Raw genomic sequence first — 15,657 nt, forward strand, 5'->3', positions numbered from 1 at the left:
GAGTCTCTTCTAGACAAAATTGTCTAGGTAGCTGCTTAGGGTCAATGAAAAGACCCCACACCTGACTGGGGGCTCCAGAGCCTCAGGCAGGCAGTCCCTTTGTGGTCACCAAAATTTGTTACCACACAAAATTGGCATTCTCCTACCCAAAGTGCATTTAGAAAAGCCAATTATTATGGCATCAGCTTTTGAGAAAAGAAAAGTACTTTGTTGCTAAATCAATCTGCAAGGAAACAGGGGGCATTTGCCCTCAGATCTGTCTCCCCAATCCAGGGCTTAAGGCAAAATTTATGGGATGAAGGGCAGGGTGGTCTGAAGTGTGGGGATAGATGATTGGAGGTGAGGAGAAGTGAGGTAGTTGATGATCTGCACAAGCGCAGTCAAGCTTCACGGCTCTTCCTAGGACGCATGTTCACAAAATGGTGTTGTTAGCATGATTTAAGGGTGGAGTTTTCAGCCCTTTGATGTCAAAAAGGTCACTCATCAGACATTTGAATAGGCCCAGTTGATGGGTTGGTGGTCTCAACTGGCTTGAACCAGACAAGGGGGTCTCAGTTCCTGAAAAATCACTCTTTTTTCACTCAGGAAGATTAGCCCTGAGCTACCATTTGTGTCAATCTTCCTCCACTTTATATGTGGGTTGCCTCCAGAGCATGGCTGATGACTGGTGTAGGTCTGTGCTCGGGATCTGAACCTGTGAAACCAGGCTGCTGAAGCAGAGTGCATTGAACTTAACCAATATGCCATGGAGCTGAACCCCTGAAAAACCACTCTTTTTTTTAAGATTCTATTTTTCTCCTTTTTCTCCCCAAAGCTCCCTGGTACATAGTTGTATATTCTTAGTTGTGGGTTCTTCTAGTTGTGGCATGTGGGATGCACCTCAGCATGCCCTGATGAGCAGGGCCATGTCCACACCCAGGACTCGAACTGGTGAAACCCTGGACAACTGCAGTGGAAAGCGCGAACTTAACCACTCAGCCATGGGACTGGCCCCTGAAAAACCACTCTTAATTACTCTGTTGATAAGATGGGGTCAGTTGAACTGGTCGTATAGGGCTGGTGGTTACATTTCCAACATGGGGGGTGGTTCCCCACACCAACAAACAATTCTGGGACACCTGCAGAGTGTCCAAGAATTTTACACAATTCTGACACTTATCTACCTGGAGATAGCATCAGATTCCACAGGTTAGGAGTTCAGTCCCACAAGACCCACCCCAACTCCCTTTAGATACCAATCTCTAGTTTAGGTTGTTACCTGTACTTCTGACTAACTAGCTATAAATCAGAGGTTCCCTTGACCCCCTCCATGGGTTTGATAACTTTCTAGAGCTCACAGAACTCAGAGAAACAGTTTGCTTACTAGAACACCAGTTTATTATAAAAGGATATAACTCAGGAGCAGCCAGATGGAAGAGATGCATAAGGCAAGGTATGCGGGGAAGAGGTGTGGAGCTTCTATGTCCTTTTCAGGGGTGCTACTCTCCCAGCACCTCCATGTGTTCAGCAACCTGGAAGCTCCTCAAACCCCATACTTTTGGGATTTCATGGAGGTTTAATCACATAGGCATGATTGGCTAAACTGTTGACCACTGGTGATTGAATTCCATCTCCAGTCCCTTTCCCCTGGGGAGGAGGGGAGGAGCTTGGAGGGGGTACTGAAAGTTTCAACCCTCTACACAAGGTTGGTTCCATTGGCTATCAGCTCCCATCCTTAGGTGCGTTTCAAAAGTCACCTCATTAACATAACAAAAGACACCTTTATCACTCTTAAAACTTAGGAAATTCCAATGGTTTTGGGAGTTGTGAGCCAGGAACTGTGGACAAAGCCCAAATTTACATGAGAAATGTATTTCTGTCATCTGAATGACCAAATACATGTATTTCTTTTAAATCATAATGCACCTCCCCTTGGATTTCAAGCGTGTTCAGGGAATAGCCTTGTTCTGCCTGTTCACTGCTATATTTCTAGCTTCTGACACCCAAACAGGCAGTAAAAAATATCTGTTGAGTGAACAAATGAATGAATGCTTGGAAAACAGTAGATGCTCAATAGATGTTCCTTGAATAGATAAACAGCCAACTACTCATATATATTCAGGCAAATGTGAATTTCAATGCATTCTGAATTGCTTCATCAGTGCATATTTTAACTTCCAGTGCTCTTTCTCTTCTTTCACGCTAGCCACAACCCTGGCAACCTTTTAAAATTCTAGTCCATGGCTCACTTATTTACTATTTTATTGGGGAAGGAGGTTCTTTGCATATATAATTCTTATCCACTTATGTATTTGAGTTACATAAAATCATTTAAAATTTTGTGTTATTTTGTAAATGTGCTTGAATAATTTTTACATTTCTATACTCTGTTGTTGACTGAATTATAAACTCACTTAGAATTGAAACCATGAACCCTGTTTGTTTTGAAACTCTTGCCTCCCCTCACACCCTATACCCTCCTGGTGCCTAGCAGTGTGTTTTGCAAAAGGGGATCACTTAGTAAGTAATAGTGACTGAAGGATCTGCACGACTTAGCCTACAAGAGTGACAGATGGATGGGAGAAATGCTCAGCAGACAGATAATTGGAGTGGATTCCTGGCTTTGCCTCAGGGTAGAAATGAACTTTGGGGTTGGCTAATGAACTAAGGCTTGGGTCAGAGGTCTAAGGTACCTGGTGTTCATTGTCTTAGTTTTGTTGAGATCCATCCCAGGATGCATTTTTTTCCCAACAACTCAGTCAATTATGTTTAATGGCCCTATGTTACATGTAAGAGACCTTAAAAACAATATATGAAGAAGAAAATTAAGTTTCTCTAAGGTCCTTTTAAATTTACTGAAAACTGGCAATACCTAGGTAAACTGCATTTATTAATTAGAAATTAGTTAATATTAAGATCTAACTTATCCTTGTTTTCTTACAACCTCCTTCCCATCAACATTTATTTTTATTTTTATGTATTTTATTTTATTTTTTGAGGAAGGTTAGCACTAAGCTAACATCCTCCATCAATCTTCCTCTTTTTGCTGAGGAAGATTGGCCCTGAACTAATGTGTGTGCCCATCTTTATCTATTTTATATGTGGGATGCCTGCCACAGCATGGTTTGCTAAGCGGTGTGTAGGTCCATGTCTGGGATCTGAACTGGCAAACCCTGGGCCATCAAAGTGGAGTGTACTGGGTTGGCCCCTTGGCATCAATATTTAAAACAAAACAAAAACAAAAACAAAAACAAAAAACCTTGGTCTTTAACTTCAGATGATCTGAAATATAAGACACCTCTCACGTAAATTAAATCAGGCACACATGTGAATGTATTCTCTGTGTGTCACTGACCATTAGTCTGACTCTGCCTGTGCCAAGAGGGACACTTTCTTGGCTGGTCTGCCACGGCAGTGGGAAACACATTCTATTTTTTGTAGCTCCAGCGCTGCTGTGTAATTACATATCTCAGATGAGGGGATAAGACTAATCAGCGGGCAGCCTGATGACAATGATTCTTTCATGTGCTCAACAGACATTGATATGATGTTTTTATAATGAGCCGTCTTAAGACGGAAGTTCCAGAATACGAAATACTCCAGTATTTCAGAATAATCTAAAGCCATCCTGTTACTTAAAGTAATTCTATACACAAAATGTGGGAAAGGTACTATAATTCTTAGTTTTTACAACTTACTTCCATGAAAATGTTCACATGAGTGAAGAAAATCCATTCTTAAAATTACTGAAATTAAGCTTTAAATAGCTAAAATAACAAGATTTCAGAGCCGGAACATACCTTAGTGCTGCAGGCACACAGCATTCTGGCATCTTGATGTTGTGACTACTTGAGCTTTAGAGTTACTAAGGAGCTACTTTTATTGGTATATTTTAGAGGTCACTGAATATTAGATGGTGACAAACTTGGGCATGTTAAGATATAACTTATTCCTATTTCTAAGTTCCACAACCAATTACCAAAAAAAGCAGATTCATCTTCAGCACATACAAAGAGTCACAATTTCTGAAATATAATAGGTTCATTTTGTGTCTACTGAAACAAAGGGAAGGTAGTTTTTAACAATTGTCATAGTCAGCTCAGGCCGCCTTAACAGCTACCATGGACTGGGGGGCTTAAACAACAGAAACTAATTTTCTCACAGTTTTGGATGCTCGGAAGTCCAAGATCATGGTGCTGGCCAGTTTGGTTTCTGGTGAGACCTCTCTTCCTGGTTTGCAGACCGCCACCTTCTCGTTGTTCCTCACGTGGCAGACAGAGAGGAAGGGAGAGGGAAAGAGAAAGAGAAAGGGACAGTGTTTGCTCTCTGGTGTCTTTTCTTATAAGGGCACTAATCCCATCACACTGGGGCCCCACCCTCATCACCTCATCAACCCTAATTATCTCCGAAAAGCCTGTCTCCAAGTACTATCACTTTGGAAGTTAAGCCTTCAACATGTGAATTTTGGGGGGAGTGGGGGACACAAACATTCAGTCCATAACAGTCATTTAAAGGTTTTTTTTTTTTCTTGAAGCACCTCTGGCTATTGGGAGCTGCCATGGTGCCAATCTCCACAGTGTGTTACTTTTCTTTACATTCTGCTGGTTTTTATTCCCCAAGCTTTAGCAATTTGCTTTGACCTTCATCTTGTGACACACTGAGAAGAATTCTTTGGAAGTGGTTATTTTCTTTTTCTGCTTAGGAATCCATATGAAATATTTTCGCTTACTTGCCTTACTTAGTGTTTGAATGGTATTCCTGCTTTATAGCCTGGAGAATTTTCTTTGCTATGCAGTGATGTCACAGAGGTCCTTTCTATTCAGACTGTCCTTTTCATAACTCATTCCAGAATAAATGATCAATGCTTCCATTAGCACAAGTGTTCAGATGCTATTAAAAACAAAACAAGGGTGCCTTTTGCCAAAAAAGTTCTATTGACGCATGTGTAAACCAGACATCCGAAATATCACCCAGCTCTTTGAAAGAAAATGTCATTCTTGTATTCAGTGAATACTCTGATGTCAAATTGCTTCCTGGAATGACTTTTCCGTAAAATCAATTTGAGTCAGCGTTCATTCTTGCTTTAGGAAAGCATATCCTGTGTGATTAACAAATGGGAATAGTGAACACACACCAAAGATCAAGCGAAAGGTTAGTAGAAAACTATTATTACTCCAGTCAACTATGATTGGATAAAGGGTTTAAAGTCCTACACCTAAAATTGTGGCACACTAAGACTTAAAAGCAAGTTAAGGACTTCAATTACTGGATAATTTACTGAAGAGTTTGAAAAAATGGGATGTGTGGGGAAAGGATTGTTCGGGTTTGCTGTCATTAAGCTTAGTGGGTTATTAGGTGACCCTGTCTCTGGACTTGGATGAAAATGGACCCTTTTCCCTTTCATGTGGAACTAACACCGAATAAGCTTTGTCACTACAGGATATTTATGAAGTCCTTGAGTGGTTTAACATTAAAGTTTAACTTTTAAACTTTAATAATTCAGGTTGCAGCCATGGAGAAAATAACCCGTGTGTGTAATTTAAAGCAAATTGAAGTTTTCTTTCCCTCAGCTGATCTTATCTCTAACAGTCATTTCTTTTTGTCATAGAATTCCATGTAAAAATATGTGTGTTTTTGTATAATAATATTTGTCCTAAACAGCATTGTTTGCAGGTTATTTCTGTTGTACCTATGAATTGTTTTTAAATTTTAAAAATTGGAAAGAACTTTATGAAGACCTTATTTATGAGCAAAGCATCCATTCAGAAATAAATGTCTCATCATTTCTGACATAATTATCAAACCTAGGTGAACGTTAATTTGATAATTTAATACATGTGAACGGACGTGATTGACACTGGCCATGTCCTTGCTAAGTCAGTATAGTTTGGGAGGCAGTATTATATAATGGCGGAGACAAAGACTCAGCAGCCAGGCTGTCCATATTTGAACCTCTGCTCTGCCACTTACTAGCTGTGTGATCTTGGGTAAACTACTGAGCCTTCCTGTGCTACTATATGCTTGTCTATAAAATGGGATAATAGTAAAAATACCTACCTCATGGAGTTATTGCAAAGATTAAATGAGTTAATATGCACTGAGCGCTTAAAATGTCATTGCTACCTAGAAAACCCAAATAAGCATTAATTATTATTATGCGTAGTGGTTAGGAACATCAGCTCCAGTGTCAGACATCCTGACTTTAAATCCAGACTCCACCAGCAGCTGAATGACGTTGGACAAGTTACTTAATATTGCAGTGCCTTTGTTTCTTCATCTGAAAATGGGGCTAGTAACAGACAGAAAGATTAACTGAATTAATAGAGGCAAAATGCTTAGGAGAGTCCCTGGCACATAGTCAGAGCTGAGTAAATGTTAACAATGAATATTATAATCACATTATGGGGACTGAATTATATTCATGTCTCCTAAATATCAAATGAAATATGATATGATAAATATGATGTCAAATGAAAAATGTTACATCCTGTTTCACAGCTTGGAGAATAACTTAAGGTCACATATTTTTAGTAGTAATATGACTCCAAACATCTACCCTGCTTGTTTGAGAATGTCTTTTCTTTTCTGGATCCTCATGTCATGGTAAGTCCAGGAACCAAGGGGTTGTTATTCAGTCTCAAGGCGTCAGTTCCGATGACTGTTGTCTGCTACTGAGAGGCCACTGCTGCTCCTGTAGCGCTCACACCCCCTCAGGGTACTGCGTCAGAGAGGGTCTGGTGCCAGCTCTCCTTTTCCAATTTGCTCAAACCACAGAGTCCTCTTTATCACCTCTCTAAATCATAGCTATGAGCAGACTCCTTAATCCAAGCAAGACAATCACAATAATCAGAATTACATTTCCTAAGGTCCCAGTTATTAAATTTTAAATAACAATATAAGAACAAACAGTATAATAACAAAGATAACTAGAAAATCTCCAAATGTTTGGAAATTAAGCAACACACTTGTAAATAACCCATGGGACAAAGTAGAAATTGCAACGGAAATTAGAAAATATTTTGAATTGAATAATTATAATAATGATATGACACATAAAAACTCATGAGATGTAGCTAAAGTGGTGTTTAGAGGGAAATTTATATCCCTTGAACACATATATTAGGGGGGAAATGGCTGCAATTAATTATGTAAGATTCCATTTCAAGATGTTAGAACAGGATATCAAACTCAAATTTGAAGGAAGAAAATAATTTTAAAAACCCAGAAATAAATAATACAGTAAACAAATAACAGAGAAAAATTACAAAGCCCAAAGCTGGTAATTTGTAACAATTATTTAAACCAATAAACCCTAGTAAATGAAAAAAGAGAGAGGGGCTGGCCCCGTGGCCGAGTGGTTGAGTTCGAGGGCTCGCTTTGGCGCCCCAGGGTTTAGCCGGTTTGGATTCTGGGTGCGGACACGGTATGGCTCATCAGGCTGTGCTGAGGCGGCGTCCCACATGCCACAACTAGAAGGACCCACAAGTAAGAATATACAACTATGTACTGGGGGGCTTTGGGGAGAAAAAGGAAAAAATAAAATCTTAAAAAAAAGAGAGAGAAAATACCAGTTTTAGGAAGGAATAAAGTTCCTGCTATCATTAAAAAGAGAATAAGAAGTTATCATGAATAACTCTACGGCAATAAATTTGAAGTTTAGATGAAACTGACAAATTTCTTGAAAAACCCAAGTTACTAAAACTGACTGTAGAAGAAATAAAAAATTTAAATAATTGTATATTTATTTTAAAAATTGAATTTACTATTAAAATGTCTTCTATCCTACTCTCCTCCTCCCCAGAAAACAGAACCAGATGGCTTCACTGGAATTATTTCAAACATTTAAAGATGAAATAACACTTAAAATAATTCTCCCAGAGAATAGAAAAAGAGGGATACTTCCTAACTTGTTTTGTAAAGCTACTATAATCTTGATATTAAATCCTGAAAGGGATGTTAAAAAGAAAGGATGGTGGGGAGAACCTAAGAGGGCAATTTCTCTCATTAATGTAGATGGAAAAAAATCCTAAATATAATATTAGAAACTAAATTCAGTGATAGATAAAAAGATAATAGTACAACAAAATGGGGTTTATTCCAGGAAGACAAGGTTGATTTAGCATTTAAGAATTAATCAATGTAATTCAGCACATTAACAAAATAATATCATATGGTATGGATAACAGAAAAGTCATACGGGTGCTGGCCCAGTGGCACAGCAGTGAAGTGCACACATTCCACTTTGGCGGCCCGGGGGTTCGCTGGTTTGGATCCCAGGTACGGACATGGCATCGCTCGGCAAGCCATGCTGTGGTAGGCGACCCACATATAAAGTAGAGGAAGATGGGCATAGATGTTAGCTCAGGGCCAGTCTTCCTCAGCAAAAAGAGGAGGATTGGCGGCAGATGTTAGCTCAGGGCTAACCTTCCTAAAAAAAAAAAAAAAAGAAAAATCATACGAATATTTCGGTAGATACAGAAATATCATGACCAATTTCAACATTCATTCATAATTTCTTAAAAAAAAACTTCTTATCAAATTAGAACTGTAAAGGAAATTCCTTAATCTGATAAAAGGTAAATATAGACAATGTACAACAAACAGTATACTTAATGGTGAAATGTTGAAAACTTTCCCTCTGAGATCACAAAGAAGATAAAGATGTCTACTACCACCATTTCTATTCAATATTATGCTAGATGTTCTAACCAGTGGAAGTAGAGAAGAAAAAGAACTAAAAGGTATTAAAGAAGAAAATAAGAAATAAAATTGTCACTATGCGGATGACCTGAGTGTGTAGATGGAAAATCTAGAAGAATTTACAAACTATTGGAAATAAAAGTGAATTTAGCAAACTTGCTGGATTGCTGGATACAAGGCCAACATAAAAAAATTAATTGTATTTTATATTCTAGTAACAAACAATAGGATTGAAAAAACCAAATACCCACCAAAACATTTAATTAAAAATGTGCAAGATTCTACACAGAAAACTCTAAAAGATTACCAAGATAATCTAAAGAAGACCTAAGAAAATGGAGCAATATATTAAAGGACAGAAGACTCAATATTGTATAGATGTTACTTCTTCCCAAATTAATACATAGATTGAATGCAATCTCAAGCAAAATTCTGGGTAGATTTTTTTTGGTGGAAATTGACAAGCCACTTCTAAAATTATATGGAAATGCAAACAGCCAAGAATAATCATGAACTGGAAGAAACAAAAGTGCTGGAGAACCTACACTACTGGATATTAAGACATTATAAAGCTACAATACAACAGAACACAGATACCTGAAACAGACTACTCCGGCATTTGTTTAGTAACAAAGGTCATACTGCAGAGTAATGGGAGAAAGAATACTCTTTTCAATAATGGTGCTTTAGTAATAAGGTAGCCATATGGAAAAATATATTTTGACCTCTATCTCACACCACTCACAAAAATCAGTTCTAGGTGGCTTAAAGATTTGAACGTAAAAGATAAAACACAATTTCCAGATCACAGCATAGGAGGATATGATAATAACCTTAAAGATTTTTTAAAATGAGATTACAGCAGTAATCTTAAAGTCGAAAATTAGATTACATTAAAACGAGGACTTTCTTTCATCAAAGGACAACATTTAGCACAACCAGAGGCACTCACAGCTAGAATATACAACTATGTATGGGGATGGGGTCACTTTGGGGAGAAGAAGGAAAAAAACAAAGAAGATTGGCAAAAGATGTTAGCTCAGGTGCCCATCTTTTAGGAAAAAAAAAAATCCAACATTAAATGAAATGGTATAATATCTGTGATTTTGCTTCAAAATAATTAAGTGGTAATGGGAGGGAGCATAGCTGAAACAAGATTGGTTATGAACCTTTTTAGAAGCTGGGGTTTCACTGCTTAATTTTCTCCACTTTTATTTATGTTTAAGTTTTCCCATAATAAAAGTTTCAAAAGGAGAGATACTCTTAAAGAGGGAAAAGACAAAGAGTGAAAGAAGATATCTGCAACACATAGAACCGGAAAAGGGGCCTATATCCAAAATGCATGAAAAATACCGACATATTAATAAGAAAAAGACAGTCAACCCAAAGAAAAATAAGCAAAAAAAGTGAAAAGGCACAAAAGAGGATACCCAAACAGCTAAAAAATATGTGAAAAGGATGTGAGTCTAACTAGTAATCAAGGAATTAGAAATTAAAGCCACAATTCAGTACTACACACTCAATGATACAAGTAACTATCATTTGTTCAAATACATATATAAACTGGAGTGAGAGGTCCTTGAGTTTGGCACCAATACCATAATAATTTTAGCCTGGAATGGTTAAGATTTAAAACACTGACAATACCAAATGTTCATGAGGATGTGGTGCAACTGCAACCCTCGTACACAGTTGGTGGGAGGGAATATTGGTACAACTAGTCTGGAAAACAGTTTAGCAAGATCTGCCAAATTTGAATATGCTTGTCCCTGTCACCCAGAAATTCCATTCCTAGGTATATACCCACAAAAATGTGTGTGTGTGTGTGTGTGTGTGTATTTCCAAAGGACAAGTAAGAATTTTGATAGTAACAACTAATGTTGTTCATAATAGCTTCAAATTAGAAATGACTGAGATGTCCACCAACAGTAGAATAAATAAACAAATCATTGTTTGTTTATACAATAGAATATTATGCAACAAAGGAAAATAATGCTACATACATCAACATGGATGCATATAAGAACATCATATTGATCAAAAGAAGCAAAGCATGCACAAGATAGATACTGTGTGATTTCATTTAAATAGCATTCAAAAACAAGCAAAGCTAATCTGTGGTGATAGAGGTAAGGATAGATATTACATTTGGGGAGAAGGGAGGGGTACTGATTGTCAGGGGACATGATGAGGCTTTTGGGTTAGGGTAACATTTTACTTCTGGACCTGGGTAGTGATAATGCAAGTGTGTGCACTTTGTGATAAGAACTATGGAACTATACTCTTGGAATTTGTCCATTTTTTTTTCTGTATGTAAACTGTACTTCAATAAAAGATGTCTATTAAAATACAATAATGATATGGACTAGGAGAGGAAATTCTGATGAATGAGAAAGTCATTTTAGTGTTGTAGAATTATGGATGAAATTTTTAAAATCTTGCTTTGATTTGACTGTTAAAGAAAATTTGGGGCTGGCCCCTTGGCCAAGTAGTTAAAGTTCTGAGCATCCTGCTTTGGCGGCCTGGGTTCTCGGGTTCGGATGGCAGGTGCAGACCTACTCCACTCATCAGCCATGCTGTGGAGGCATCCTACATACAAAACAGAGGAAGACTGTCGCAGATGTTAGCTCAGGGCTAATCTTCCTCACGCAAAAAAAGAAGAGGACTGGCAATGGATGTTAGCTAAGGGTGAATCTTCCTCACCAAAAAGATTAACATAGATAAAAAAATCTGAGTGAGAGAAAAAAGAAATTTAGCATCTGTTGAAATACATATATAAACCAGAGATGGAGGCTCTTGAGTTCCATGCCAGGACCACAACAATTTCAGCCAGAAAAAAATTTTAAAGCTGGTGTTATAACAGCCTCACAAAGAGCCTTGCTCAAAGAGCTGTGAATTACTAACTCTGAACAATAAAATTTCCAGGCAGACCCTCCAAAAAAGAAAAAAAAAGCTGTTGCAATATATATCTAGTAATTGAGGTAATGAACTATATGGCAGTTAAATGTTGAGAGAAAACTACAAATAATAATAACTTTAGCTTTGAATAGATTTGGATTTTTTTATTTGAGGTATAGTTGACACATAACATATTAGTTTCAGGTGCACAACATCATAATTTGATATTTGTATATATTTTGAAATGGTCACCACAATAAGTCTGTTGACATCTGTCACTATACATAGTTGCAAATTTTTTTTCTTGTGATAAGAACTTTTAAGATCTATTCTCCTGGCAACTTTCAAAAATTCAGCAGAGTATTATTAACATAGCATGCTATACACGTATCCTTTCTTTCCAACAGTATTTGACCATTCAGGGTCAACAACTTATTAAGGATATTCTGAGTTCCCACAATAAAACCATGTCATCTGCACGTAAAAGATTATTTATCTCTCTATCTCTACAGTGGAGTGCAGCCCACATCTGGTTAGTGGAATAATACAGTTTTGGAGATGTGAAGTTCTCTGTTCCTTTCACGGGAAGATTTTAGGTCAGAGAGGGATTGGGCTTTGTTCCTCATTTTGGGAAATATTTCATTTTTTATTGTCTTTGTAATAAATTAAGTTCTAGTTTAAATGTTATGAATTATGATATGTGTCCTTTTCTCTCATTTTTAAAACCAGTATCACAATGTAAAGATGGTTTAAATTGGGTGTGTGGGGCTGGGTGGGAAGGAAGGGTTTTACTTGACACAAGAAGAGTCCTGTCTTTATCTGAGCATGGCCACAAAAGATATCTTATCTTGTTATGCTTGGACTGGTACCAAGTACCCAAGCAGGATCTATAAACTTAACACAAAGAATCATGTGTAGTTAGTGTGACTTTGAAGAGGGATATTGTAATTCTCTTCTAGTATCACATTAATTTTCACTTAATTTAAAATTCCCATATGATAACCTAAAAACCTTGGAAGTTCGAGATGGCTCTTCCTTTACCCTCTTCTCTACTGTGAGCTTTACACAACAGAAAAGGCAACAGCACTGGACAGGGAGCCAGAATGGGCAGGCTCCCGTCTTGTTTTGCTGCTTACTAGTCTACAGAGGCGACAATCTCTTGGTGCCTTAGTCTCCTCAACTCTACATAGTTAATATCCCTGCTTCAGAGTTGTTACATTTTGAAAAGTGTAAAACAGAATGCAAATATAGGTGAACATCATTATATTACTATTAGTAATTGCTATCTTTAGGTTGCATTCTAAATATGAAAGATAAAGCATATAGTATAATGGTGCTTAGGCTTGGGAAGAACATAAGGAAGTGAGGTCAGAAAGACTAAGGAATGGAAAAATAAACACACTGGTAATTATAAAAGGATAAAAAAAGGCAAAGTTGCAGTCTTACAAGGACAATATAACCTTTTAAATTATTTTCCTAATTATATCTTACATTCTCAATCTTGATGTGTAGACATCTGTTTTTTTTTCTTTTCCTTTTTTTCCTGCCATGTAACCTGCCCCCTTCTGGCAACCTCTTTCCTTGGAGAACTGCTTTTCCCAGACTCCATGGTTTTCTGGTGGGCTGCTTAATCATAGTACTCTATTTACCTGGCCAGGGGTGAGTAGGCTCAGGGATTTGCAGGTGACCCAAGCCAGAGAAATCAGCGTCCTTCCTTGTGATTGTTTATATAGATCCTGATGGGGGAAATCTCTTTTTTTTAGGGTCCTAAGTGGGATTTTAAAAAATTTGGAGCTCTTTTGTCTGTACAATAAACAACTACATCCCCTCATTGTACCTTTCTTGCTGCATGGAGGCACCAGTGACTGGGCACTAAGATCATCTTTGAGGGATCTGAACCCACTTCTCTGACACCTTCACATTCTTCTCTATGCACCACACCTGTCTATCTGTCTACTAGACAATGGAGTTTCCAAGCAGTTAAGAAGCTGTATTAAAGGTCTCCGGAATTTTTTGAAAAAACAGGGTAACTTGATGTAAAAAGAAATCTCACACACTTTCCTCTTTTTCTAAAAAAAAAAATACCAAGTCTATTGTGTCAACAGTGACATCTCCAGGTACCTAAATACTTAATCTGTTATCAAATATCTAATTAGTGTTCAAATTTCCCAAATTGTCTTAAAAAATTTGTTTTAACATTTGGTTTGTTTGAATCAGGATTCAAACAATGGAGCAAAGTTTTTTGTTAATCACCATTGGCTGGTTACATCTTACCTCTCTTCAAAATAGACATTTCTGGGGGCCAGCCTGGTGGCGCAGCAGTTAGGGTCACACTTTTCACTTTGGCAGCCCGGAGTTCGCCGGTTCAGATCCCAGGTGTGGACATGGCACCACTTGGCAAGCCATGCTGTGGTAGGCGTCCCACACATACAGTAGAGGAAGATGGGCATGGATGTTAGCTCAGAGCCAGTCTTCCTCAGCAAAAAGAGGAGGATTGGCAGTAGTTAGCTCAGAGCTAATCTTCCTCAAAAAGTAAAAAAACAAAGATATTTCCTTGTCACTGCAATACATTCTCATGAGCAACAGAATTTAGAAATTAATTCAAAGTCTCTTTATGTGCTTTACAAATACCAGATGAGGGCCTAGTAATGAAATTATGGGGTTGATAAGCACAAGTAATAGCTTGAAGTTACCCTTGGACATTAGAACCCAAAAGGGAGCAGTGACAAGGAAAAATTTAGCTGCTTTTACAGCCTTTGGGGTCTCCTTACCTTTAAGTGTTTTGACTTGGTGGAAAATAAAAGGAGACCTCCCCACTTGGTTTACCAATATCTAATACTGAAAATTTATAAGGCAAATGCACTAACATATTTATTGAAATATATTTATTAAAAACAACTGTAGCTTTACTTAAACTAACCTCCTTGCCTTTGTCCTATATGCCCTCATTTGTTCTCAAGTACAATCAAGGGCTGAGAGAGAATATCATCCCTTCTAGGTATAAATGAGTATGTTTATTTAGCTTCAACTCAAATAAGAAAGGATTAAAACATGGTTACCAGTAGCCCCACAACTTTCTTCTCCCAAAGAGGAGGTGCCAAGGGTTGAGGAGTTAGAGATTTTTAGTCATGCATAATCTCCACGCATCTCATTAAATAAATGAACAATGTTAAGTGATCTATGTAGCTGCTAAGCAAGCTCAGCATATTGACGAGTCCCCTAGGCCCCGCCCCCAACAGACCATTATCCTTAAGGTCCTCCTGGAGCTAACACTGACCCCAACGATAGTAACCTAACATTTATCTATTCCATTTATTGCAGATCCCCACTATCCCTCTCTTAATGGGACCATTGGGTCCAAAACCAGGTATCTATTTTTTTTTTTTTTTGCCGTGTATTTATTATTCTCACTTTACTATTAAGATCTTGAAAAGTTTAAAAAAAAATCTGTTTCACGAGCATCCACTTTGTTTAGGAACTCCAAACGTTTAAAAACCGCCGCCCTCGGGCCATTCGCTTTTACAGCACCCTCCCCTCCGTGTCTTTGCTTGTCGTATTAGCACTGGGTAAGTGCCCAGGTTCTGATCTGGGAGTAAAACTCATGATCTTCTGGCTCAGGTTCTGTGAACTGAGTCATTCTGGCACCCAGAATATTCCGTGACTCAGCAGGCCCGAAAAGGAGGATGTCAGATCCAGATAATTTCGAGTCTTTTAAAGGCAAGCTGGGGAACATAAACAACACAGTGGAAGAATTTCGCAGTGGGTCTGCGTACCCAGGGGAAAAATGTCATTCCATTCCCAGCCTTTTTACTTCCTTCCTTGCCCCTGTTAAACGACTGGTTACACTTTAATTTAGAGGCAGGAAATCGCTTCAGAAAATTCATTTTGATGCTGCAACCAGGCCCTTCATTCTCCAGGGACCGTGTCAGCCCCCTGGATACCCCGGGACCTCTTCTCGGAATGGGCTGGAGCGAGGCCCGATGCAGCAGGGGGCATTCCCGGGGCGGCCAGGGGGGGGGGCGAGGGGCCTGGGGGCGGCCCCTATCCTCGGGTCCCTCGGGTGCCGGCCTCGGGGCGCGG

Source organism: Equus caballus, chromosome 5 (assembly GCF_041296265.1).
Source record: "Equus caballus isolate H_3958 breed thoroughbred chromosome 5, TB-T2T, whole genome shotgun sequence".
NCBI classification, from domain to species: Eukaryota; Metazoa; Chordata; class Mammalia; order Perissodactyla; family Equidae; genus Equus; species Equus caballus.